Raw genomic sequence first — 25468 nt, 5'->3', positions numbered from 1 at the left:
TGGCAAAGTAATGCTCAAAATTCTCCAAGCCAGGCTTCAACAGTACATGAACCATGAACTTCTAGATGTTCAAGCTCGATTTAGTAAAGGCAGAGGGATCAGAGATGAAATTGCCAACATCCATTGGATCATAGAAAAAGCAAGAGAATTCCAGAAAAACATCTCCTTTATTGATTATGCCAAAGCCTTTGACTGTGTGGATCACACCAAAATGTGGGAAATTCTTCAAGAGATGGGAATCCCAGACCACCTGAACTGCCTCCTGAGAAATCTGTATGCAGGTCAAGAAGCAACAGTTAGAACCAGACATGGAACAATGGACTGGCTCCAAATGGGGAAAGGACTACATCAAGGCTGTACATTATCACCCTGCTTATTTAACTATATGCAGATTACATCATGTGAAATGCTGGGCTGGATGAAGCACAAGCTGGAATCAAAGTTTCCAGGAGAAATATCAATAACCTCAGATATACAGATGACACCACCCTTTTGGCAGACAGTGAAGAGGAACTAAAGAGCCTCCTGATGAAAGTGAAAGAGGAGAGTGAAAAAGCTGTCATAAAACTCTACATTCAACAAACAAAGATCATGGCATCTGGTGCCATCACTTCACGGCAAATAGATGGGGAAACAATGGAAAAATAACAGACTTTATTTTTCGGGGCTCCAAAATCACTGCAGATGATGACTGCAGCCATGAAATTATCAGATGCTTGATCCTTGAAAGAAAATTTATGACCAACCTAGACAGCATTTTAAAAAGCAGAGACAATATTTTGCTGACAAAGATCTGTCTAGTCAAAGCTATGGTTTTTCCAGTAGTCATATATGGATGTGAGAGTTGGACCATAAAGAAAGCTGACTGCCAAAGAATTGATGCCTTTGAACTGTGGTGTTGGAGAAGACTCTTGAGAGTCCCTTGGACTGCAAGAAGACCAAACCAGTCAATCCTAAAGGAAATCAGTCCTGAATATTATTTACAAAGACTGATACTGAAGCTGAAACTCCAATCCTTTGGTAACATGATGCAAAGAACTGACTCATTGGGAAAGACCCTGATGCTGGGAGAGATTGAAGGCAGGAGGAGAAGGGGACGACAGAGAATGAGATGGTTGAATGGCATCACCAACTCAATGGACATGAGTTTGAGCAAGCTCTGGGCATTGGTGATGGACAGGGAAGCCTAGAATGCTGCAGTCCATGGGGTCACAAAGAGTCGGATATGACTCAGCAACTGAACAACAAGATGTGCTGCATGTATACAGTAGACTATTTCTCACTCATATAAAACTGCCACTGAAGTTAGGGAATTATGACACTGGTAGTCACAGGGATGGAGTTTGAAGGATCATACACTAAGGCAGAGGTAGAACATGGTGTATGAGGTAAGCTAAAAAAGAGATGTACGAGTCAACAAATTTCCAATTCTGAAAGAGACTCTGAGAATTCAAATCAAACAAGTGGTTCCAGAAAAAAATTGAAGTGAAGGGATGGGATGCATTAGGAGGTCCATACCTAAATTGACATGAAATCAATATACGTAACAAGTAACCCACAAGGAAAATCCTCTGCCTTCCTTCCTTCATTCCTTCCTTCGACGTATGCACAGAAATCTTTGTCTCTAAGAGACAATCCATAAAATTTATCTCCTATCTTCCTGCTTATATTCACAGAAAAGTGTATCTGATATAAATAACTCACATGGACCTGATGCTCACCACTCTGCTCTACCTTCTAAGGCATAAAGTTGGGGGGGGGGAGTAGAGATTTCATAGAAAACTTGCATTCCAGTCCCTATGATGAAAAGGACATCTTTTTTTGGTGTTAGTTCTGGGAGGTCTTGTAGGTCTTCATAGACTCGGTATTTCAGCTTCTTCAGTATTAGAGGTTGGGGCATAGACTTGGACTACTTTGATATTGAATGAATTGCCTTGGAAATGAACAGAGATCATTCTGTTGTTTTTGAGACTGTAGCCAAGTACTGCATTTCACATTATTTTGTTGACTATCAGGGCTACTCCATTTCTTCTAAGGGATTCTTGCCCACGGTAGTGGATATAATGGTCATCTGAATTAAATTCACTCATTCCCATCCATCTTAGTTCACTTATTCCTCAAATGTTAATGTTCACTCTTGCCATCTCCTTCTTGACCACATCTAATTTACCTGGATTCATACACCTAACATTCCAGGTTCCTATGCAATATTGCTCTTTACAGCATCAGACTTAACTTCCACCCCCAGACACACCCACAACTGTTTCTGTTTTGACTTCGCCTTTTCATTCCTTCTGGATTTATTTCTTCACTCTTCTCCAGTAGCATATTGGGCACCTACCAACTAGGGGAGTTCATTTTTCAGTGTCATATCTTTTTGTCTTTTCATACTGTGCAGCTGAATATTAAATGCCAGCTGAATTGCTAAGCAGTTAATATTCAGGAAGATCCAGGTTTTTGTAGTTGTTCAGTTGCTAAGTCATGTCTGACTCTTTGTGACCCCATGGGCTGCAGCACGCTAGGCTTCCCTGTCCCTCACTGTCTCTGGGAGTTTTCCCAAACTCATGTCTGTCGAGTGGGTAAGGCCATCCAACCACCTCATCCTCTGCTGCCCCTTCTCTTCCCATCCTCAATCTTTTCTAGCATCAGGGTCTTTTCCAATGAGTCGACTCTTTGCCTCAGGTGGCCAAAAGATTGGAGCTTCGGCTTCAGTCCTTCCACTTCCAATGAATATTCAGGGTTGATTCCACAAGAACTTTCTCTCCAACACATACAAATTATTAGTACACCTCAGCTAAAGAAAAAAAAAAACTCAACAAAAATATCAGCCAAAGGTCTAAATGAATGTTTCTCTAAAGAAGTCATAGAGACGGTCATAAAGCACATGAAAAGATGCTCAGCATCACTAGTTCTTTGAGAAAGGCAAATCAAATGTAGAATGAGGCATCACCTCACATTGGTCAGAATAGCCACATCAAAGACCTACAACAATAATTTCTGCAGAGGGTGTGGAGAGAAAGAAACCCTTCTACACTGTTGGTGGGAATGTAAATCGGTACACCAATTAGGGAGAACATTATGGCAGTTCTTTTAAAAACTAAACACAGAAGTACCCAGTGACCCAGAAATCCACCACCTAGAAGGAGATCCAGAAAAAAATGCAAAATTTTAAAAGACACCTGCACTCCACAGATCACGGCAGCGCCGGGTACCACAGTCAAGACAAGGGAGCGACTTCAGTGAGCAAGGACAGACAGACGGACACAGAGAATGAGGCACATATACACAATGCAATATTGCTCAGACATAAAGAAGGGTAAAATAATGCCATTTCAAGTTACAGGGAAGAAACTAGAGGAGATCAAACTAAGTGAAATAACTGAGAAAGGGAAAGTCAGATAATAGAGAGTATCACTTCTGTGGAATCTAAAAATGGATACAAATGAACGTCATTACAAAAGGCAAACAGTTTCACAGACTCAGAAACGTATGGAAAGGTGGCCAAATGGAAAGGCGGCAGGGGGTGGAGGAGTAATTAGCTGGTACAGACCAAGATGTACATGTCAAAACTGGTGCAGTTGTTGTTGTTTAGTTGCTCAGTCGTGTCCGACTCTTTGCAACCCCATGGACTGTAGCCGGCCAGGCTCCTTTGTCCATGGGAGTCTCTAGGCAAGAATACTGGAGTGGTTTGCCATTTCCTTCTCCAGGGGATCTTCCCAACCCAGGGATTGAGCCCAGGCCTCCTGAAAGTCTCCTGCATTGCAGGTGGATTCTTTTACCACTGAGCGAGCAGACAAGCCATAAAACAGGTGCTGAAGGGCTCTAAATAGTCACAAACTTGACAGGGCTTTAAATGACATCTGCCCTCAAGAAATGTCCCAGGTATTTCATCAGAAAAGAATTCCAAAAGAAGCCATTTTCAAGAGGTAAATTGTACTCACAAAGTATAAAATAATAAAAGCACATGGAAAGATACTCCACACCAATCATTATTAAATCAATGCCAATCAAAACTACCATAAGGTATCACCTCACGCTGGTCACAGTAGCTATCATCAAAATGATCTACAAAAAATAAAGATAAAATAAATAAATAAAATAAAAGATCTGCAAAGAATATACAGAAAATGAAATCCTCCTACAAGCTTTTTGAGTATGTAAATGGTGAAGCCACTATGGAAAACAGTATGGAGCTTCCAAGAAACACAAGACATAGAGGTATCATATGACCCTGCAATCCCACTCGTGGGCTTAAGTCCAGAGAAAGTGAAGGGAAATTAGCTCAGTCGTGTCTGACCCTTTGCAACCCCATGGACTATACAGTCCATGGAATTCACTAGGCCAGAACACTGGAGTGGGTAGCCTTTCTCTTCTCCAGGGGATCTTCCGAACCCAGGGGTCAAACCCAAGTCTCCCTCACTGCAGGCGGATTCTTTACCAGCTGAGCCACAAGGGAAGCACAGATCCACAGAAAATCACCATCCAAAATGACACACGTCCCTTGATTTTCAGGGCAGCACTATTTCAATAGGCACGACATGGAATCCACCAAAAGGTCCACTGACAGAATAATGAAGACTAGGGGGTACATCTATACCCTGGAATACTACTCAACCATAAAATAGAATGAAATAAGGATGCTGTCAGCAGCATGGATGGACTAAGAAATCATCACAGTAAGTGAGGGAACTCAGAGAGAAAGATAAATATGTGAGATATCACTTACAGGTGCAATCTATAAATTCATACCAATGACTTAATATACAAAACAGACTTCACAGCCTGAGAAAATCAAACTATGATTATCAAAAGAAAGTTAGAAAGAAGGGATAATTAAGAGTTTAGGATTAACTATACACACTAATATCTAACAAATTAATAATCAAATAGGACCTAGTAAATAGAACAGGGAACTCTACTGAACAGACTGTAATCATCTATAATACGAGGAAAAAAATGGAAAAAGAATAGATATGCTTCTATGTAAAATCCAATTAAGCTCCTGTACCGCTAAAACTAACAAAACAATGGAAGTCAACTTGACTCCAATAGAAAATAAAAATTAAATTACCTGAAATCCATCTGGGGAACCCCAGACAGTGGTGACCCTATAGATTAGATATGCGATATGCTATGACATTAATATGACACCACCAAAGGTTTTCACTCAGCAGAACACAGAGCAGCAACCCATTCAAAGGTTCCTGACCTCATGTGAATGTCCCATGATGAAGAGAAGAAAAAGGACCACAGGTTAATCAGGGCAACACCCTCAATTCAGATGTTGGGAATCTCCGAGGGGCAGGAGCAGACACAGGGTCTCCAAGTACGGGATTCGGACCTACGGGGATGGGGTGAGACCCACACAATCCCCAGCCCCTGCATCTGGGGTCGCATGACTCTTGGTTAGGACACCAGGTCTCTGCTGGCTGGGCCCCTAAGGTGGAAACGAGTGGGTTCCTGGAACCTCCTGGGATGGTGGAAAGAAGCATAGGGTCTCCTCTCCCCACACTTGTCCCAGGGAATTCCTCCTCTCCCGCCCTTCTGTTTTGTCTGATACTGTTTTTACAGCTGTCACGATAATGTTGAAGACACTACCTTGGTTCCAGCAGGCTCGGTCCTTCGTTTTCCCACTGAGGTGTTGAGAAAACACACCAGGCGTGGGGCTAGGAAACGAGGGGCAGGTCTGGTCTCTGCTGAGCAGGGACGGCCGACCGGAAGGCGATCACTGGAGCAACCTCACCTGCTGCCCGTTGGTTTTCGGCCTCATCCCAGTACCCTGGAATCAATTTACCAGGTGAACCTGCCTTCCTACTCAAACTGAATGTGCTGGAAAATGGGACTAATCACAGCTAGCCCACCTGAGGTGTCTCCGTGAGCCCCAGGGCAGGTGAACCTGGCAGGAGGAAAGACTAAGAGCCCTACTGCAGCCCTGACCCCTGCGAGGGCCACGGAACCCCACTCAGAAGAGGGCTCATTACCCAGAGGAGCCCACCTCAGCTCCAGACCCCAGGCCTCTGAGCACTGACATTCAGACACAGGCACGGAGTTTTCCAGGACAGAGGACAGGCCCAGTCTGCACCCAGCTCTCCACGTGCTAGTGCACACAGAACACGGTCGGTGTCAATATTCTCACACTATTCCAATAGGCAAGACATGGAATCACTGTAGAAAGCACGCGGTCTTGTCTAAACATAATCAGTGCAGACGGGATTGAAAAGTCAAGGTGTTCGTCATTCAGACATGTCTGACTGTTTGTCACCACATGGACGGTAGCCCTCCAGCCTCCTCTGTCCATGGGATTCTCCAGGCAAGAATACTGGAGTCGGTTGCCATTCCCTTCTCCAGGGGATCTTCCCGATCCAGAGATCAAATCCAGGTCTCCTGCACTGCATGCAGATTCTTTACCATCTCAGCCACCAGGGAAGCCCCTAGACAAGACTTAGGGAGGTCTAAATCTACCATGTAGACAGAACGTGGTCAGGTTTAAACTAGCATAAGGTTGCTCTCCCTGGAGGCCCAGGTCACACACATGCAGGGTCTCTCATCATTGGACAGGGGCCTCACCCTCATGTGGGAACTAGCAAGTAAGTTTCTTAAAGAAAAAATCATCACTGGGCTCCACATGTCACCCACACCAGGAAACTGAAAGAACCTTTGTCATTAAACACTCCAACAGGCAAAACCAAACCGTTACCAGTGTCTTTGGGCAAGTGGTGGTCAGGATCCAGGGGAGATCCAGGGATTTCTTAGAGTTGAGCCCAGGGTCCTGTACAGACAGACAGAAAGTGCCCTGATTCCATCACCCAAGGCTTCCAGGAGGAGGTACCACACTGGAAGCCTTCTAGAAAAGGGTATTCTTTATCAGAATAAAAATTGTTGAAATTGAAAGCATATTAGTTATTATTTGCCAACCTAAAATATTCTTAAAAGCCTGGCCCCCAGATCTTTGTGGTTCCCACTGGTTCCTTTGTGTTCAGATTGTCAGGGTAGAAACAATCCATCCTTTCAAATTAGTTTCTTCTAATTCTGTTTATTTGTTATTATATGAAGGAAAGGTCACACTTGAAAAAATACATCAGAAAATTCCTGCAAAAAGATTGAGTCGAGGAGCCCATAAGCTGCATGAACCCTGCCTTCTAACAGTTTCATTTTGAAAGACTGAGGGTGGAAGAAAAGGGGACGACAGAGGACGAGATGGTTGGATGGCATCACCGACCTAATGGACATGAGTTTGAGCAAACTCGGGGAGATGGTGAAGGACAGGGAAGCCCAGCGTGCTGAAATCTATGGGGTCGCAAAGAGTTGGACACGACTGAGTGACTGAACAGCAACAAGCTTCAATTTTCTGCCTGGAGAAATCTGATAAAATAGGCATCCTGATTTTGTCACTTCTCTGTTCAAACTCTGCTAAAATGAAATTGATCTTCATATCAACATGTAAGAATTTCTGGGTTTGGAGATGTCACACCAAGGTAAGAGGTGCTGGTGAAAATAGAACGCTACTAGTAGGCAAAACATTCTTAAAGCTTTGTTTCAAATTGGATTTAAATACAACACTACATGGTTACATGAAGTATGAACTGAGAGTCTAAACATAGCAGGCAATATGTGAAAGCAAATTTGATGTCCCATATGTGAGAGTAAAAGCTGCTGGGTTTTGCAGGAGTCATGTACGGATGTGAGAGTTGGACAACGAAGAAGGCAGAGCACCGAAGAACTGATGCTTTCGAACTGTGGTGCTGGAGAAGACTCTTGAGAGTCCCTTGGACTGCAAGGAGATCAAACAAGTCCATCCTAAAGGAAATCAGTCCTGAATATTCATAGGAAGGACTGATGCTGAAACCACAGCTCCCATCCTTTGGCCACCTGATGTGCAAAGCCAACCCACTGGAAAAGACCATGATGCTGGGAAAGACTGAAGGCAAATGGAGAAGGGGATGACAGAGGAAGAGATGGTTCGATGGCATCACCAATTCAATGGACAGCGGTTTGAGCAATCTCCAGGAGATGGTGAAGGACCGGGATTCCTGGCGTGCTGCAGTCCATGGGGTCACAAAGAGTCAGACACAGCTTAGCAACTGAACAGCAACAACCACGTGAGAGTAACTGTTTCTTGTCAGATCTGCAGCTGGTATGTGCAAACTGGAGAGCACTCTCCAACATAGATTGTCTCTAAGTCTGATTAAGTGTGTCACAAGGGCCTGAATCAAAAGGTGATGTATTCATTCCAGGATGGAATAGAATGTTACTTTGAACAGCCTGTAAAACTTACACAGAGTCTGTAATCCACTCAAGATGTCAAATAATAAAACAGTTACATGAAATTTAAAGCCTCTTGGAAAGTTGTGTTCTAAACATTTCATAGATTTCTTTTCATAATCATTTTTCACAGTGATAACACTTTAACTCCTCAGTTGCTGATGTTATTACCAACATAAACTTGTCCTCATGAGTGTGGGAGATAAAGTTGATCCATTGTGATTGTTCTCTGGTCAAATGACTCCCGCAATTTCTAATTATGTTCTACATTCACAATAATTTTTTTTTATCCATCCAAGTCTACTTCTCAGATCTTCATGTATACCAAATAATAGATACCTGGTGAGTTCAGATTATATTAAACACTCTTTCCATAGCTTTTCCCATGTCAACTGAATCAGAACAAGGTGAAGCAGGAAGAAGAGTTGAAATTTTCAATGATTCCTAAGGCCTCTAAAAAAACATTAGACAGAAATCCTAGCCTTGACTGGTCTATACAAAAGAATTACAATGTGCCTTTTTCGTGAAATTGCAACAATTGACTAGCTAGAGTTGCAATAAGTTGGAATTATGCTTGAAATGACTTGAGATGAAACAGTTTGGATGTGGGCATGTGAGGATATATATAGCATGATACATACTTAAGGAGGTATCAACAGGTATGAATCCATAAATTGATGAGGTATACTTTGTAAACAAAGATGACACATTGAACTTGTTTTCACTATCTGACCCTTCCAGAATTTGCCATCATCTACTGACTCCCCTGTGGACTTGGTTTATTGCCACCAGATTAAAACTAGTTACAGGAAGCTTTGTTCTCTTTGTTTGAAATTGTTTGTGTTTCTCTCTCCTAGGATGCTCTTATAAATGCCACTATCTGTATCACTTATTTTGTCTATAAGGTTGTCTCTTGCATTTTCCACTGTGTAACCATCTTCCATGTATACAGATATTTATATGTCTATGTATATAAATATCTATATGTATCTATAATAATTTATATCTGTATATGATCCAGAAGGATGGGATGGGGAGGGAGGTCGGTGGGGGGTCCAGGAAGGGGAACACATGTAAACCCATGGCTGATTCATGTCAATGTATGGCAAAAACTATTACAATATTGTAAAGTAATTAGCCCCCAACTAAAATAAATAAATTTATTAAAATAATAATAATAATAATTTATATCTGTATGTACATAGAGATTTATGTCTATGTATATAGATATTTATGTCTCTGTGTATCAAGGTATTTATATATCTATATATCTATGCATATAGACATTTATATATCTATGTGCCTAGACATTTATAATTATGTACACTTATGTACACACAACTAGATGTTTTACCAGTGTAACAGGGCCTGGCGAAAAGGGAACACTCCTACAAAAAGAGTCAGACATGACTTGGCGACTGAACAACAAAATAGAAAATGCACTCGGTTCACCTGCCACCAACAACACATAGTATCTCAGTGTTACTACAATATAAAATAAAGGTTCATTTAAAAAAAGAATGCCCAGGGGGACTTCCTTGCAGTTTACTCGTTAAGATTCTGTTCACCAATGCAGAGGGCGAACGGCGGGGAACTAAAGATCCCACAAGCCGCATGGCATGGCCAATAAATAAAATTATTAAAATAAATAAATAAGAATGTTCAGGAAGAACACACAGGCTTTTGGGTGTTTCTTCAGGTACGTTCCGTATTAAATTACAGTACTGAGTTAAAACTCGAAAGCTTTCATTTCCAAGGAATCACAACAGGGCATGAAAGAATCCTGCCGCCTTGTGGCCATTCCCTGCAATAGCAACCTTAAGAGTTTGGCTTATGAGTACCTCTTTGTTCTTCAGTCCCCAGGTCGTGACCCACACTTTCCTCTCTAGGACGTGACGCCGCCTCTCACTGCTCCCTGACGTCTTTCCTCTCTAGGACGTCACGCCGCCTCTCACTGGTCGGTGACGTCTTTCCTCTCTAGGACCTGACGCCGCCTCTCACTGATCTCTGGGGTCGTCCTCTCTAGGACCTCAAGCCACCTCTCACTGATCCGTGACGCCTTTCCTCTCTAGGACCTGACGCCGTCTCTCAATGATCCATGACGTCTTTTTGTGACGCCTTTCCTCTCTAGGAAGTGACGCCGCCTCTCACTGCTCCGTGACGTCTTTTCTCTCTAGGACCGGACACCGCCTCTCACTGATCCCTGAGGTCGTCCTCTCTAGGACCTCACGCCACCTCTCACTGATCCCTTATGCCTTTCCTCTCTAGGACCTGACGCCGTCTCTCAATGATCCATGACGTCTTTCTGCGACGTGTTTCCTCTCTAGGACGTGACGTCTTTCGTCTCTAGGACCGTACGCCACCTCTCACTGATCCCTGAGGTCGTCCTCTCTAGGACCTGATTGGGGGGGGGGTTCTCTCACTGATCCCTGAGGTCGTCCTCTCTAGGACGTCACGCCACTTCTCACTTGTCCGTGACGTGTTTCCTCTCTAGGACCTGACGCCGCCTCTCACTGGTCTCTGAGGCGTCCTCTCTAGGACTTGATTGGGGGGGGGGGGTTCTCTCACTGATCCCTGACGTCTTTCCTCTCTAGGAAGTCACGCCACTTCTCACTGGTCCGTGACGTCTTTCCTCTCTAGGAGCTGACGCCACCTCGCACAGCTCCCTGACGTTTTTCCTCTCTAGGTGCTCACGCCACTTCACACTGGTCCGTGACGGCTTTCCTCTCTAGGACCTGACGCCTACTCTCAGTGGTCTCTGAGGTCGTCCTCTCTAGGACCTGATTGGGGGGCGGGGTTCTCTCACTGATCCCTGAGGTCATCCTCTCTAGGACATGACACCACCTCTCACTGATCCCTGACGTCTTTCCTCTCTAGGACGTCACGCCACTTCTCACTGGTCCGTGACGTCTTTCCTCTCTAGGACCTGACGCCGTCTCTCAATGATCCATGACGTATTTCTGTGACGTGTTTCCTCTCTAGGACGTGACGTCCTTCCTCTCTAGAACCGGACGTCGCCTCTCACTGATCTCTGAGGTCGTCCTCTCTAGGACGTGACACCGCCTCTCACGGCTCCGTGATGTCTTTCCTCTCTAGGACCAGACGCCGCCTCTCACTGATCCCTGAGGTCGTCCTCTCTAGGACGTGACACCGCCACTCACTGATCCCTGCCGTCCTTCCTCTCTAGGACCTGACGCCGTCTCTCAATGATCCATCACGTCTTTCCTCTCTAGGACGTGACGCCACTTCTCACGGCTCCGTGACGTCTTTCCTCTCTAGGACCAGACGCCGCCTCTCACTGATCCCTGAGGTCGTCCTCTCTAGGACCAGACGCCGCCTCTCACTGATCTCTGAGATCGTCCTCTCTAGGACCGGACGCCGCCTCTCACTGCTCCGTGATGTCTTTCCTCTCTAGGACCGGACGCCGCCTCTCACTGATCCCTGAGGTCCTCCTCTCTAGGACCGGACGACGCCTCTCACTGATCCCTGCGGTCTTTCTCTCTAGGACGTGACGCTGCCTCTCACTGATCCCTGACGTCTTTCCTCTCTAGGACCTGACGCTGCCTGTGACCGGCCCTGACTTGTTTCCTTTTTCTATGCCCTTTGACAGCCCCCTTAAGGTCCTCTCCGCAGACCCCGTGCACCGCCGCTCGTCCACTTACGACTCCCCACTCCAGGTCCGCTTGACTGCTCCCCTCAGGGTCCTCTCCGCGGACCACCCCCACCCCGCGCCCAGGTTCTCTCCGTGGGTCCCCCCAGGTCCTCTCATCGGCCAGAATCGGGTCGCCAGTTTCTCTCGACGGCCCGCCGCTGTTCCCCTCTCGTCGCCTGCCAATGGTCCTCTCATTGGCCCACTTCTGGTTCTCACTACTCCCTGACATCGGTCCTCACTATTTCACGTCTCTGGACCTCACTACGACCTGACTCTGGTCCTCGCTATGCCCTTACTCTGGACCTGACTACACTTTCAACCCTGTCTCTGGTCCTCACTTGGGCCTGACTCTAAAAGAACTGTTAAAATATGCCATACAATACCTACATAAACAGAGTGAAGTTATTTCAAACACAGATACAGATCACTTCAAAGCAAAGGAACTCAGAAGCACCTTCCAGATGAGATTTCCTGTAATGAACAAACACCAAAATGAGAGCCAAGATTATCCTAAGTCTACATAACCACAGAGTGCATGCCAGCGAGTTAGCACACAGTCTGAGTTCTTGAAACACCCCGAGTGCTACTTTCCTAGTTTCCCAGATTAATTCCTTGGAGTAGGACATTTGGAACAGTCCAGACAGGATGGAGAGAGGATTGTCCTCAAGGCAGAGTTGGTCTTGGCAGCGGCTAAGGCAGTCCCTCTTCACTGTCTGCTCCTGCCCTGGAGTTCTAATTGCGAGATGGGGTATGACTCAGTCTCAGCCTTTCCAGTCAAGAATGCCAGGTGATCTGCCCTCTAATGGAATTCTCCAACCTTCCACTCTTGAAAGAGGCTGGCATGGAGAAAATCTTGGAGCATCTGATCAAGTCAGAGGACCCACAGGGGCCATCCCCAAGTCAGCCCGACAGTGAGCACCAAATCTGATCCCAAAACGCCACCTCTGTACACCTGTGCTAAACCGAATCTCAGAGATAGTTCCAGGTGAAGTAGAAAAGCATAGCTATACTGCTTTGCTAGCAAAGAGGGACACAGAAAACTCATGCCCTCAAACACTGCCCCAAGGCAGGAGGACTTGCTTAGGAGTTTTATAGCTATGGGCTTCCCTGGTAGCTCAGCTGGTAAATAATCTCTGTGTAACGCAGGAGACCCTGGTGCAATTCTTGGGTTGGGAAGACTCCATGGAGAAGGGATAGGCTACCCACTTTATTATTCTTGGGCTTCCCTGGTGGCTCAGCTGGTGCAGAATCTACCTGCAATGCGGGAGACCTGGATTTGATCTCTGGGTTGGGAAGACTCCCTGAAGAAGGGAATGGCTACCCACTCCACTATTCTGGTCTGGAGAATTCCATGGATTGTATAGTCCATGGGATCACAAAGAGTCAGACTGAGTGACTTTCACTTTATAGCAATGGTTAAAGGGCAGAGTTGTTGTAAGGATTAGGGTGTGTACAGGGCCTGAACTCCCTTCACCTGACCTCAGGTGGTCTCTTGGTGAGCTTCTCTGGAATGAAGAATGCTACAATTTTCCATTTTGCTGGAGAGGATGTTTCAGCTCAGTTCAGTCGCTTAGTCGTGTCCGAGTCTTTGCGACCCCATGAATTGCAGCACGCCAGGCCTCTCTGTCCTGAGAGGATGTTTAGTTGGGTAAAAAGTTTAGAGATATTTTTGCGTGTATCCCTTTTGACAGAAACAGGACCCTGACCCAAGACAGAATACTCTTTCTTGAGTGCTCTTTCGTTCTCTCTGCATCCCCTCCCTTCCCTGATTAGCACCTCTTCCAATCTGCCCTTTGGAGCTCAGGGTAGGTCATGGAGCCGGGAGTCTATTCCCAACAAAGAAACAGGGGACATGGGAAAGGCTTCTGGGCCCAGGAGCCCCACAGGGTCCTGCTCGATTTCACTCCCAGGCCCTGGACCTACACTAACTATGGCCCTGAGCTGTCCATGACGGCCTGAGCTTTCCCAAACTGTCCTCTGAACTCTCTTCCTAACCAAGGCCCTGATGCTGGTTTTAACGAACACCCTGACAATATCCCTGGGACAAATGGTCTAAAGTGTCTTTTACTAAGGTCTTCAGTTTTCTCTGAGGCCCTGACACGCTCCCTAATTAAGCCCTTAACTCTGTATTTAAGTGTCGGCCTGATACACTCCCTCTCTCAGCCACTGAAGATGCACCCCTGATGCTCTCCCTCACTTCAAGGCACTAAGGATTGAAGAAGTCTCTACCTGAGGGGCTGGTACTGTCTGTAACCAATTTTCTGACTCTTTCCCTAACTAACATCCTCATTTTGCCTCTAAATAACACCCTGAGACTCATCCTAATGCCCTGATGGTGTCCCTAATAGCCCTCAATATCCCTACTTTTGCCATAATCCTGTCCATAACTAAGGCCCTGAATATGTACTGAAGTAGGTCTCTGATGCGGTCCCTAACTAACACCCTGACACTGGTCACAACTATGAACCTAACGCTAGCCCTATTAAGGTCCTGAGATGCTGCTAAGTAACAGCCTGAACTTCTTTAAGGCCCTCAAGTTATCTCTAACTGAAGCCTTGAAACTGTCTTTAACTAAGCCCCAGACACTGCGCCTAGCTAAGGCCTGAACTATGCTTTATGAAGGCCCTAAGCCTGTCCCTAACTCTGACACTGCCCCTAATTGAGGCCATGATACTGCCCCTTATAGCCTAAGCTGTCACAAAATAACACCCTGATCCTATTACTAAGGCCCTATGTCCCTAAGAAAGTCACTGAAGTGCATCTAACTAACAGCCTGAACTATCTCTTACTCAGGCCATGAAGTTATCTCTGAGGTCCTAACAAGGTCCCTAATTAAGGCCCTGTTGCTGGCCCTAACTAATGCCCTGCTGCTGGCTCTGACTCCCTGATGCTCCTCCTGTTATCCTTTGCCCTGCCAACAGAGTTTTGCCAAGAGAACACACTGGTCATAGCAAACACCCTCTTCCAGCAACACAAGAGAAGACTCTATGGTCAATACTGAAATCAGATTGATTATATCCTTTGCAGCCAAAGATGGAGAAGCTCTATACAGTCAGCAAAAACAAGACTGGGAGCTCAGATCATAAACGGAGCCATAAAACTGTGGCTCAGATCATCAACTCCTTATTGCCAAATTCAGACTTAAATTTAAGAAAGTAAGGAAAACCACCAGACATTTAGGTCAGCAGTGACCACAGGACTAGGAAATGCCAAAGAATGTTCAAGTTCAGTTCAGTTCAGTTCAGTCGCTCAGTCATGTCCGACTCTTTGAGGTAGTTTGAGCATTCTTTGGCATTGCCTTTCTCTGTGATTGGAATGAAAACTGACCTTTTCCAGTCCTGTGGCCACTGTTGAGTTTTCCAAATTTGCTGACATATTGAGTGTAGCACTTTCACAGCATCATCTTTTAGGATTTGAAATAGCTCAACTGGAATTCTATCACAATTGCACTCATCTCACATGCTAGCAAAGTAATGCTCAAAATTCTCTAAGCCAGGCTTCAACAGTACGTGAACCATGAATGTCCAGATGTTCAAGCAGAATTTGGAAAAGGTAGGGAACCAGAGACCAAATTGCCAACATCTGTTGGATCATCAAAAAAGCAAGAGAGTTCCAGAAAAATATCGACTTCTGCTTTATTGACTACACCAAAGCCTTTGACTGTGCGGATCACAACAAACTGTGGAAAATTCTTAAACAGATGGGAATACCAGACCACCTGACCTGCCTCCTGAGAAATCTGTATGCAGGTCAAAAATCAAGAGTTAGAACTGGACATGGAACAACAGACTGGTTCCAAATCAGGAAAGGAGTATGTTAAGGCTGTATATCATCACCTGGCGTATTTAACTTCTATGCAGAGTACATCATGGGAAATGCGAGGCTGGATGAAGCACAAGCTGGAATCAAGATTGCTGGAAGAAGTAACAATAACCTCAGATATACAATGACACCAGCCTTATAGCAGAAAGCAAAGAAGAACTAAAGAGCCTCTTGATGAATGTGAAAGAGGAGAGTGAAAAAGTTGGCTTAAAACTCAACATTCAGAAAAATAAGATCATGGCATCTGGTCCCATCACTTCATGGCAAATAGATGGGGAAACAATGGAAACGGTGAGAGACTTTATTTTCTTGGGCTCCAAAATCACTGCACATGGTCACTGCAGCCATGAAATTCAAAGACGCTTGCTCCTTGGAAGAAAAGCTATGACCAAACTAGACAGCATATTAAAAAGCAGAGACATTACTTTGCTGACCAAGGTCCATCTAGTCAAAGCTATGGTTTTTCCAGTAATCATGTATGGATGTGAGAGTTGGACTATAAAGAAAACTGAGCACTGAAAAATTGATGCTTTTGAACTGTGGTGTTGGAGAAGACTCTTGAGAGTCCCTTGGACTGCAAGGAGGTCCAACCAGTCCATCCTAAAGGAAATCAGTCCTGATTGGAAGGACAGATGCTGAAGCTGAAGCTCCAATACTGTGGCCACCTGTTGGAAAGAACTGACTCATTTGAAAAAACCCTGATGCTGGGAAAGATTGAAGGCAGGAGAAGGGGATGATAGAGGATGAGATGGCTGGATGGCATCACTGACTCGGACATGAATTTGAGCAAGCTCTGGGAGTTGGTGATGGACAGGGAAGCCTGGCCTGCTGCAGTCCATGGGGTCACAAAGTGTTGGACACGACTGAGCGACTGAACTGAACTGAAGCTCTCCCTAACTAAGGTCTTGATGAGGACTCTACCTAAGGCCCAGACACTGTCATTAATAACCTAACTCTTTCCCTATATAACACCCTAATTGTGGCCCTAACTCATGACTTGACAATGGTCCTGTTTCTCTGATCCTGTTCCTTAGTAAGGTTAAGAACCTCCTCCTCACCAAGGCCCTGACACTGTCAATAATAATGACCTGACTTTTTCCCTAAGTAACACCCTGATTTTGTCACTAACTAATGCCCTGACATTCGTTCTAACTTCAGCCCTGACGCTGGTCCTATTGAAAGCCCTGAGATATCCCTAAGGAACAACCTTACCTGAACCCTTGACACTGTCCCTAGCTTAGGCCTTGATGCTGTCCCTTATAGTCTATGCTGTCACTAAATATCCCTCTGAATCTGTCCATAACCAAGGCCCTGAATATAGTCCCTAATAAAGTCTCTGAAGTGTCCCTAATGAACAGCCTTAACTGACTCTTGCTAAGGCCATCAAGTTATCTCTGAGGTCCTGACACTGTCTCTAAGCCCCTGATGCTGGCTCTAACTAACGGCCTGATGCTGACCCTTACTAAGTCCTTGCCCAGGAGATATCCCAGGCTGCTGGGCAGCTTTCTGTTTTCCTCATCTCTCGCCAGCTGCCTGCCATTGGCCAATCTAAGATTCTGTGGTACGGTGGTCCCACATAGGATGTGCCTGAGGAGGCTTACCTACCAGAGGATGGTCATGGCCATTCCACCCTCCAAGGGACAGTGGCTCAGGGTGGGAATCTCTCAGCCAGTGTCTGACCTCAGGTTCTATGTCCATATTTGTTGTAAAACCCTTGGAGTTACTTCACTAACATTTTTAAATGGATCTCCCCCTTGGCATATTTATATGATAAATTTTTACTGAATTAAAATTCAGGAACAACATTATTAGAATGAGCAGGAAGACAAAGGATGCCCTCAATGATCTATTACTTGGAGGATTTTACAATTCTCATGAGAAAACATTCACTCTCCTCACCCTCTAGGCATCAGCACAAGGTAGGAATCATCTGCATTCTTTATTTATCCCTCTGAATCTTTCAGAACCTTTCCTTCAGGAGAAACCTCTGGGCTCTTCAGGAACTGTGAGTGGCGATGTCAGGTAAATCTGAAACTGAAAAGCAGAGGAAAAGAGAAGGTGAGGAGATGAGAATTCTTGATGGAGAAGGTGGGGCATCCATGTTCAATCTCAACCTGTGAGTCTAAGTTAGTATCAGTGAAAGTAAGGACCACCAGGACCTGGCCCACTGGCCTTGTCACCTGGTGTGGGGACTGGAGACACCCAAACTGCCCTGGCCACTTTCAGAGAAATGAAGAAGCTGGGAGAACACCACGGGAGCCACATTGGACAAGGTCACTGCTATGAAGTAAGATGCACTTTTCAAGAAAGTAAAGGATGATCCCTTGGTTCTCAAAGATTTGCAAAGATTCTGTGTTCTTCTGGAGACATGTTGAAGCCTCCAGTCTTTGAGGGCAGTGATGAGAAGGAACTGTGCTCAAAACCTTCCAGCACTCACTCCTTGAGGGTGCTGAGGATGACCAGTGTCCAGCCCAAGGGTGTTGTGGGCCTGAAACTCCCTTATCACCTGGGATGGGAGGGGCCCCATGGGCACCCCCTGGGCCAGCGGGGTCTCGGCTTGTAGGCTACAGACCTTTATCAGGTGCATGATCTGCAAACATCTTGTGCCATTTTGGATGGTGGATCTTTTTCTTACTCCTTTTGTGCACAGCTTTTGTTTTGAAGAAGTCTAATTCATCTCTTTTGTCTTTTGTTGTTTGTGGTTTTGGTAGCAGATCTAAGAAATCATGGCCAAATCCAAAGTCGTGAAGTTTTTCTCTCATGTTTTCTTCTATGGGGTATATAATTTTGGTTCTTACATCTAGGCCTTTGATCCATTTTGAGTTGATTTTCTGTAGTGAGGGAAGTAGGGGTCCAACTTTGTTCTTTTGCATGTGGGATCTGGTTGTCCCAGCACCTGTACTAATTGTTGGGGGAAAATATTTGCAAATGATGCCACCAAAAAGGTCTAATTTCCAAAATACACAAACAGCACATGCATCTCAAAAAAAAATTTTTAAATGGGCAGGTCTAAATAGACATTTCTCCAAAGAAGACATACAGATGATCAGCAGGCACATAAAAAGACACTTCACACCGCTAATTATTAAAGCAATGGAAATCAAAACCACAATGAGGTATCACCTCATAGTCATCAGAATGGCATCGATAAAATGTCTACAAATAACAAGTGCTGGTGAGGGGGTGGAGAAAACGAAATCTCCTACACTGTTGGTGGGAACTGATGCAGCCACTGTGGAAAACAGTATGGAGGATCCTCAAAAAACTAAAAAGTTGCCATATGAATTAGCAATCCCACTCCTGGGCATGTATCCAGACAAAGCTATAATTCGAAAAGACACATTCACTACTATGTTCATAGCAGCACTATTCACAACAGCAAAGATGTGAAAGCAACATACCTGTCCAACAACTGATGAATGGATAAAGATGTGTGTGTGTGTGTGCGTGTATACAGTCCATGGGGTCGCAAAGAGTCGGACACGACTAAGCAACTTCACTTCACTTCATATATATATATGAGTATCTCCCATGCACACATGAGGTACACACATTATTTAACTTATTTGTGCAACCATGTGAAAGTAATTAGCATCACAAAACTGCATACTTCAAATGAATTAAATGGTTAATGCCATGTTTTGTATTTTTAATGACAATGAGAAAAAAGTGTAGTGGTCATAATTGTTACAACATAAATGAATATTAAAAACGTCCTTAGTGAGAAAAGCCATACCATAAAAGGCCACCCAGATCCCATATTCATCTTACCTGCTTTAAATCCATCAAGGCTGTCCAAATGAGGGGAAAACGCAGTAATGGTTCTGGGAAAAGAAAACTGGACCAGGATGGAAAAAGGTATCTTCACAGAGTTGGGGCAGCAGGTGACGGTGGAAGCGGCCTGTGTATTAAACCCTAACACAGAATTCCTGCTTTCCTCATGGGGGTCTAGGTGCTGGCTCCTCAGGAGAGTGTCACCGTTTTGGGTAAAACACACTGAACATTTTGTGTGAATTTGCAAATATGACTACTTTTTGCCATTATTAAAGGCTTTCTGTACATTTTAAATTAGTGGAACGTGAGTTACTTTTCAAAACAACCATAACAATACCATTCAAGAACTCAGGCAAGACAGGCATCAGACTTTGTTATAGAGGCCAAGACTTGCCAGACCAAGTTCAACCAAAGTTGTGACACTTATTTCCCTTGTAGGAGTCCATATGGTATTAGTATTAAGAGGCATCGTGGGAAAAGGGTGTTAGTAGCCACTAAGTCGTGGGTCCTGTGGATGATCTGGATTGCAGGGGAAGCAGTGAGATTTTAGCTTCACTATCTTTTACATTAATTCAAAAAAAATATTAAAAGATAAATTCAGCAAAAAAAAATGGAATACACACAAATCAATTTTGTTTTTATACATGAATAACAAACCATCAAAAAGAATAAGAAAACAATCCAATTCACAATTCAAGAAAAAAAAAACTAGGAATAAATTTAACCAAAGACATAAAACACCTATAATCAGAAAACTATAGGGTATTGATAAAGAAATTGAAAACAGAAAACAAAAATATCCTATACTCATGCATCAGGAAAAAATATTTTTAAAATATTTTCTACTGAGCCCAAGAGCCTAGAAGCCCATGCTCCACAGCAAGAGAGGCCACTTCCAAGGGAAGCCCACATACTATAACTAGGAGTAGCCCCATGACCACAACTAGAAACGGCTCATGCACAACAAAGGCCCAGTGCAGCCAAAAATAAAAATAAAACAAAAAATAACTTTTAATAAGAGTCTATCAACAAAAGAAAAAATAATGTGGACTTTATAAAATTAAAAATTTCTCCTCTATGGAAACCTTATTGAGAAAACAAAAAGACAGAGCACACACTGTATGTACGCTCAGTTACTTCAGTCATGTCTGACTCTGTGACCCTATGGACTGTAACCTGCCAGGCTCCTCTGTCCATAGGGCTCTCCAGGCAAGAATACTGGAGTGACACCTTCCTCCAGGGGATCCTCCCAGCCAAGGGGTCAAACCCACATCTCCCATGTCTCCTGTATTTGCAAGTGGGTTCTTTACCCTAGTGCCATTTCCAAAACACATAGCTGAAAAAGGATCTGACTCAAATCATACCAAATGACCTCTTTAAAATTTGGTGAAGATTGAAATACACACCTGGCCAAAGAAGATAGACAGTAAATGAGCATACAAGAGTACACTCAAGATGCTGGTGGAATGCACGTACAGTCAACTTTGGAAGGCAGTTTGGCACTTTTCTCCAAATCTAAACAGTCTCACCTCAGGATCCAAGAAGTGTATCTCTTGTATTTAGACAACTGCTTTGCAAAACTGAAATAAAAACTAGCATCAAGTCATGTACGAGAGCTCTAGTCATAATAGTTAAAAACTCAGATATCAGGACGTCCTTCCACAGACGCCTTCATAAGTAAATCAGGACACAGACACGTCAAGGGGAGCACAGTACAGCACACCCAAAATATGCGCATTTGACAAAAGGGTTAGTTTGGGCTGATTAATTTTCAAAAAACAGCAGCACCGGGAGAATCTTCAAAAACCAAGTAGAAATGCCATTTTATGAAGCAGATTTATATTTATTAAGGATATCTTCATCTGTAAGGGTGTGTCCCTCTCTGGGACAGGAATTGGATGATGACTAAATATGAAGAAAACCTTGTCTAAGCTGGATATTAATCTGCAAAACCACCACACCCTTATTTACTGTGATTCACCTAATAAATTCCCTTAAATGGCTTCTTCCATTCCCTAATCTCCTCCTTTCATTCTTAGTTGATGATAGCGTTTAAGGTAAAATCTTAGACCATTTCTTGGACCAGTCTTGGAATGCAAAAGTCAAGAGATACCAGGAATAACAGGCAAACTTGGCCTTGAAGTAAAAAATGACGCAGGGCAAAGACTAATAGTTTTGCCAAGAGAAGACACTGTTAATAGCAAACACCCTCTTCCAACAACACAAGAGAAGACTCTACATATGGACATCTCCAGATGGTCAACACCGAAATCAGATTGATTATATTCTTTGCAGCCAAAGATGGAGAAACTCTGTACAGTCAGCAAAAACAAGACCGGGAGCTGACTGGAGCCCAGATCATGAACTCCTTATTGCAAAATTCAGACTTAAACTGAAGAAAGTAGGGAAAATCACTAGACCATTCAGGTATGACGTACATCAAATCCCTTATGATTATCCAGTGGAAGTGACAAATAGATTTAAGGCATTAGATCTGACAGAGTGCCTGAAGAACTATGAATGGAGGTTCGTGACATTGTACAGCAGGCAATGATCAAGACCACCCCCAAGAAGAAGAAATGGAAAAAGGCAAAATGGTTGTCTGAGGAGGTCTTACAAATAGCTGAGGAAAGCAGAAAAGCTCAAGGCAAAGGAGAAAGGAAAGATATACCCGTTTGAATGCAGAGTTCCAAAGAATAGCAAGGAAAGATAAGAAAGCCTTCCTCAGTGATCAGTGCAAAGAAATAGAAGAAAACAATAGAATAGGAAAGACTAGAGATCTCTTCAAGAAAATAAGAGATACCAAGGGAATATTTCATGCAAAGATGGGCACAATAAAGGACAGAAATGGTATGGACCTAACAGAAGCAGAAGATAGTAAGAAGAGGTGGCAAGAATACACAGAAGAACTATACAAAAAAAGATCTTCATGACCCAGATAACCACAATGGTGTGATCACTCACCTAGAGCCCGATATCCTGGAATGTGAAGTCAAGTGGGCCTTAGGAAGCATATCTACAAACAAAGCTACTGGATGTGATGCAATTCCAATTGAGCTATTTCAAATCCTAAAAGATGATGCTGTGAAAGCGCTGCATTCTATATGCCAGAAAATTTGGAAAACTCAGCAGTGGCCACAGGACTAGAAAAGGTCAGTTTTCGTTCCAATCCCAAAGAAGGGCAATGCCAAAAAATGCTCAAACTACCGCACAATTGCACTCTTCTCACACACTAGCAAAGTAATGCTCAAAATTCTCTAAGCCAGGCTTAAACAGTACGTGAACCATGAACATCCAGATGTTCAAGCTGGATTTAGAAAATTAAGAGGAACCAGAGACCTAATTGCCAACATATGCTGGATCATAGAAAAAATAACAGAATTCCAGAAAAACATCTATTTCTGCTTTATTGATTATTTCAAAGCCTTTGACTGTGTAGATCACAACTGTGGAAAATTCTTAAAGAGACAGGAATACCAGACCACCTGACCTGCCTCCTGAGAAATCTGTATGCAGGTCAAGAAGCAACAGTTAGAATCAGACAAGGCACAAGGGATTGGTTCCAAACTGGGAAAGGAGCGCGTCAAGGCTGTATGCTGCTACCCTGTTTATTTAACGTATATGCAGAGTACATCATGGGAAACGCTGGGCTGGATGAAAGACAAGCTGGAATCAAGATTTCTGGGAGAAATATCAATAACCTCAGATACACAGATGACACCACCCTTATGGCAGAAAGTGAAGAGGAACTGAAGAGCCTCTTGATGAAAGTGAGAGAGGAGAGTGAAAAAGTTGGCTTAAAACTCAACATTCAAAAAACTAAGATCATGGCATCTGGTCCCATCACTTCATGGCAAATAGATGGGGAAACAATTGAAACAGTGAGAGACTTTATTTTGGGGGGGGCTCCAAAATCACTGCAGGTGGTGACTGCAGCCATGAAATTCAAAGACACTTGCTCCTTGGAAGAAAAGTTATGACCAACCTAGACAGCATATTAAAAAGCAGAGACATTACTTTGCCAACAAAGGTCCGCCTAGTCAAAGCTATGGTTTTTCCTGTGGTCATGTATGGATGTGAGAGTTGGACCATAAAGAAAGCTGAGCACTGAAGAATTGATTCTTTTGAACTGTGGTGTTGGAGAAGACTCTTGAGAGTCCCTTGGACTGCAAGGAGATCCAATCAGTCCATCCGAAAGGAAATCAGCCCTGAATATTCATCGGAAGGACAGATGCTAAAGCTGAAACTCTAACACATTAGCCACCTGATGCGAAGAACTGACTCATTTGAAAAAACCCTGATGCTGGGAAAGATTGAAGGCAGGAGAAGGGGACGACAGAGGATGAGATGGTTGGATGGCATCACTGACTCGATGGACGTTAGTTTGAGCCAGCTCTAGGGGTTGGTGATGGACAGGGAAGCCTGGTGTGCTGCAGTCCATGGGGCTGTAAACAGTTGGTCTCGACTGAGTGATTGAACTGAAATGAACTTGCACCATTTCAGGAAGTGATTCAGTTTTCCCAGCTATCTTTCAAGCATACACGAATGCATGGCCTATATTAAACCTCTGACTGTTTTTCTCCAGTTCATCTCCCTTTCATTATGAGGATCTCAATGAAGAACATCGAAGGGTAGAGAGAAAATTATCTTTCCTCTCATATAATGCAATACAATAGTATTCAGAGAAACAAAGGAATGAACCACCAACCCATTTATTAAAAAAAGCATGAATCTAACACTTACATTGCTAAGTGAAGAAATCCAGCCTCAAGTGCTACACACTGTACAAACTTATAAGACATTCTAGAAAAGGCAAAACAGACATCATAAACAGTTTATGGAATATGTGGTTGAAATATTTCATATGGTATTGTAGTGATAAACACTTGCCACTATGCATTTGTCTAAGCACATATATTTTTGTTTTTAGAACCCAACAAGTAAATTATTACCTATTCAAATTTATTTATTTATGCTATGGGAGTGTCAAAGACTGGAATGCAGAATTTAACAAAGAATCTGACTGATTGAGAAATGTACGGAAAACTTCAGGACTTCCCTGGTGGTCCAGTGGTTAAGATTCCATGTTGCCAATTCAGGAAAGGTGGGTTCAACTTCTGGTCAGGGACCTAAAATCCCACATGCCATATAGCACAGCCAAGAGATTTTTTTAAAAAACAAGAAAAAGAAAAAACCCACTCTTAGTGGTAGGACAAAATGAGCTGACCTAAGTTCACTGTGGAAATGAATGGACTCTGCAGGCAAAGGCAAAGTGTACCATGCACAAACAATGGACCCTGTAAGTTCTTTCCTATGGGAGGTGTAGCTAACAGCACTGGAACTACTGTATCAGTCATCAAACGGAACAGGCACTGGATTTGATAAATGACAAGTAGTGGGAGCCGGGTTTCTTGCCCCTGGAGTGGGAAGTTACAGGCGGACAAAGGGAGAAGGTTACAATACCTATGTCATAACAGATCAGGAGACATAATTATAAACTATCTTTAGCCTAATACAGAAACACATAGCTCCCTGTGAAAATCTTCATAACTGTGTGTATGCATAGTCTGGGATACATGCATATGTATTTTCATGCATTGTCTGCTGAGAATAGTAAGTTCCCACATGCAAGTTTTTATTACCATTCTCTAATAAAAAGGAATAAGGGTTCTTTAAATATGTGGCTGATACTAGGACTGAGACAGTAAATATGTAAAGCAAGATCATCTTAAAGTATGAGAAAGAAGTACCAAAAAATCCCATGAAAGCTGAATTATGTAAAATAAAAACAGGAAAGCATGGAAAAAGCTCTCAATAGCCAAAGCAAGAATAAACTAAGCAGTCTAATAACGTAATGCTGGATTATAACCAAAAGTTTAAAATAATTTTCATGTGTCCAAACTGGTTTAAAAAAAAAAAGTTCCCTAGGTTTTATGAGTAGTGTTGAATAAAAATCTC

At 43.6% G+C, this 25468-nt stretch overlaps 1 long non-coding RNA gene across 1 annotated transcript; it reads right to left on the bottom strand.

Moving 5' to 3' along the window:
* Positions 1-17569: 17569 nt before the first annotated feature.
* On the bottom strand, positions 17570-22481 carry LOC145521350 (uncharacterized). The gene is made up of 2 exons (XR_014065333.1): positions 19508-22481; positions 17570-17770 (listed from the first exon to the last, which is right to left on the bottom strand). It is a non-coding gene; the product is annotated as an uncharacterized LOC145521350 (long non-coding RNA).
* Positions 22482-25468: the final 2987 nt, after the last annotated feature.

This window comes from Giraffa tippelskirchi, chromosome 9 (assembly GCF_054371585.1).
Source record: "Giraffa tippelskirchi isolate mGirTip1 chromosome 9, T2T-mGirTip1v1.2.pri, whole genome shotgun sequence".
NCBI lineage: Eukaryota > Metazoa > Chordata > Mammalia > Artiodactyla > Giraffidae > Giraffa > Giraffa tippelskirchi.
The sequence above is the reverse complement of the archived record's forward strand: the minus strand, read 5'-3'. Positions and strand labels throughout refer to the sequence as shown.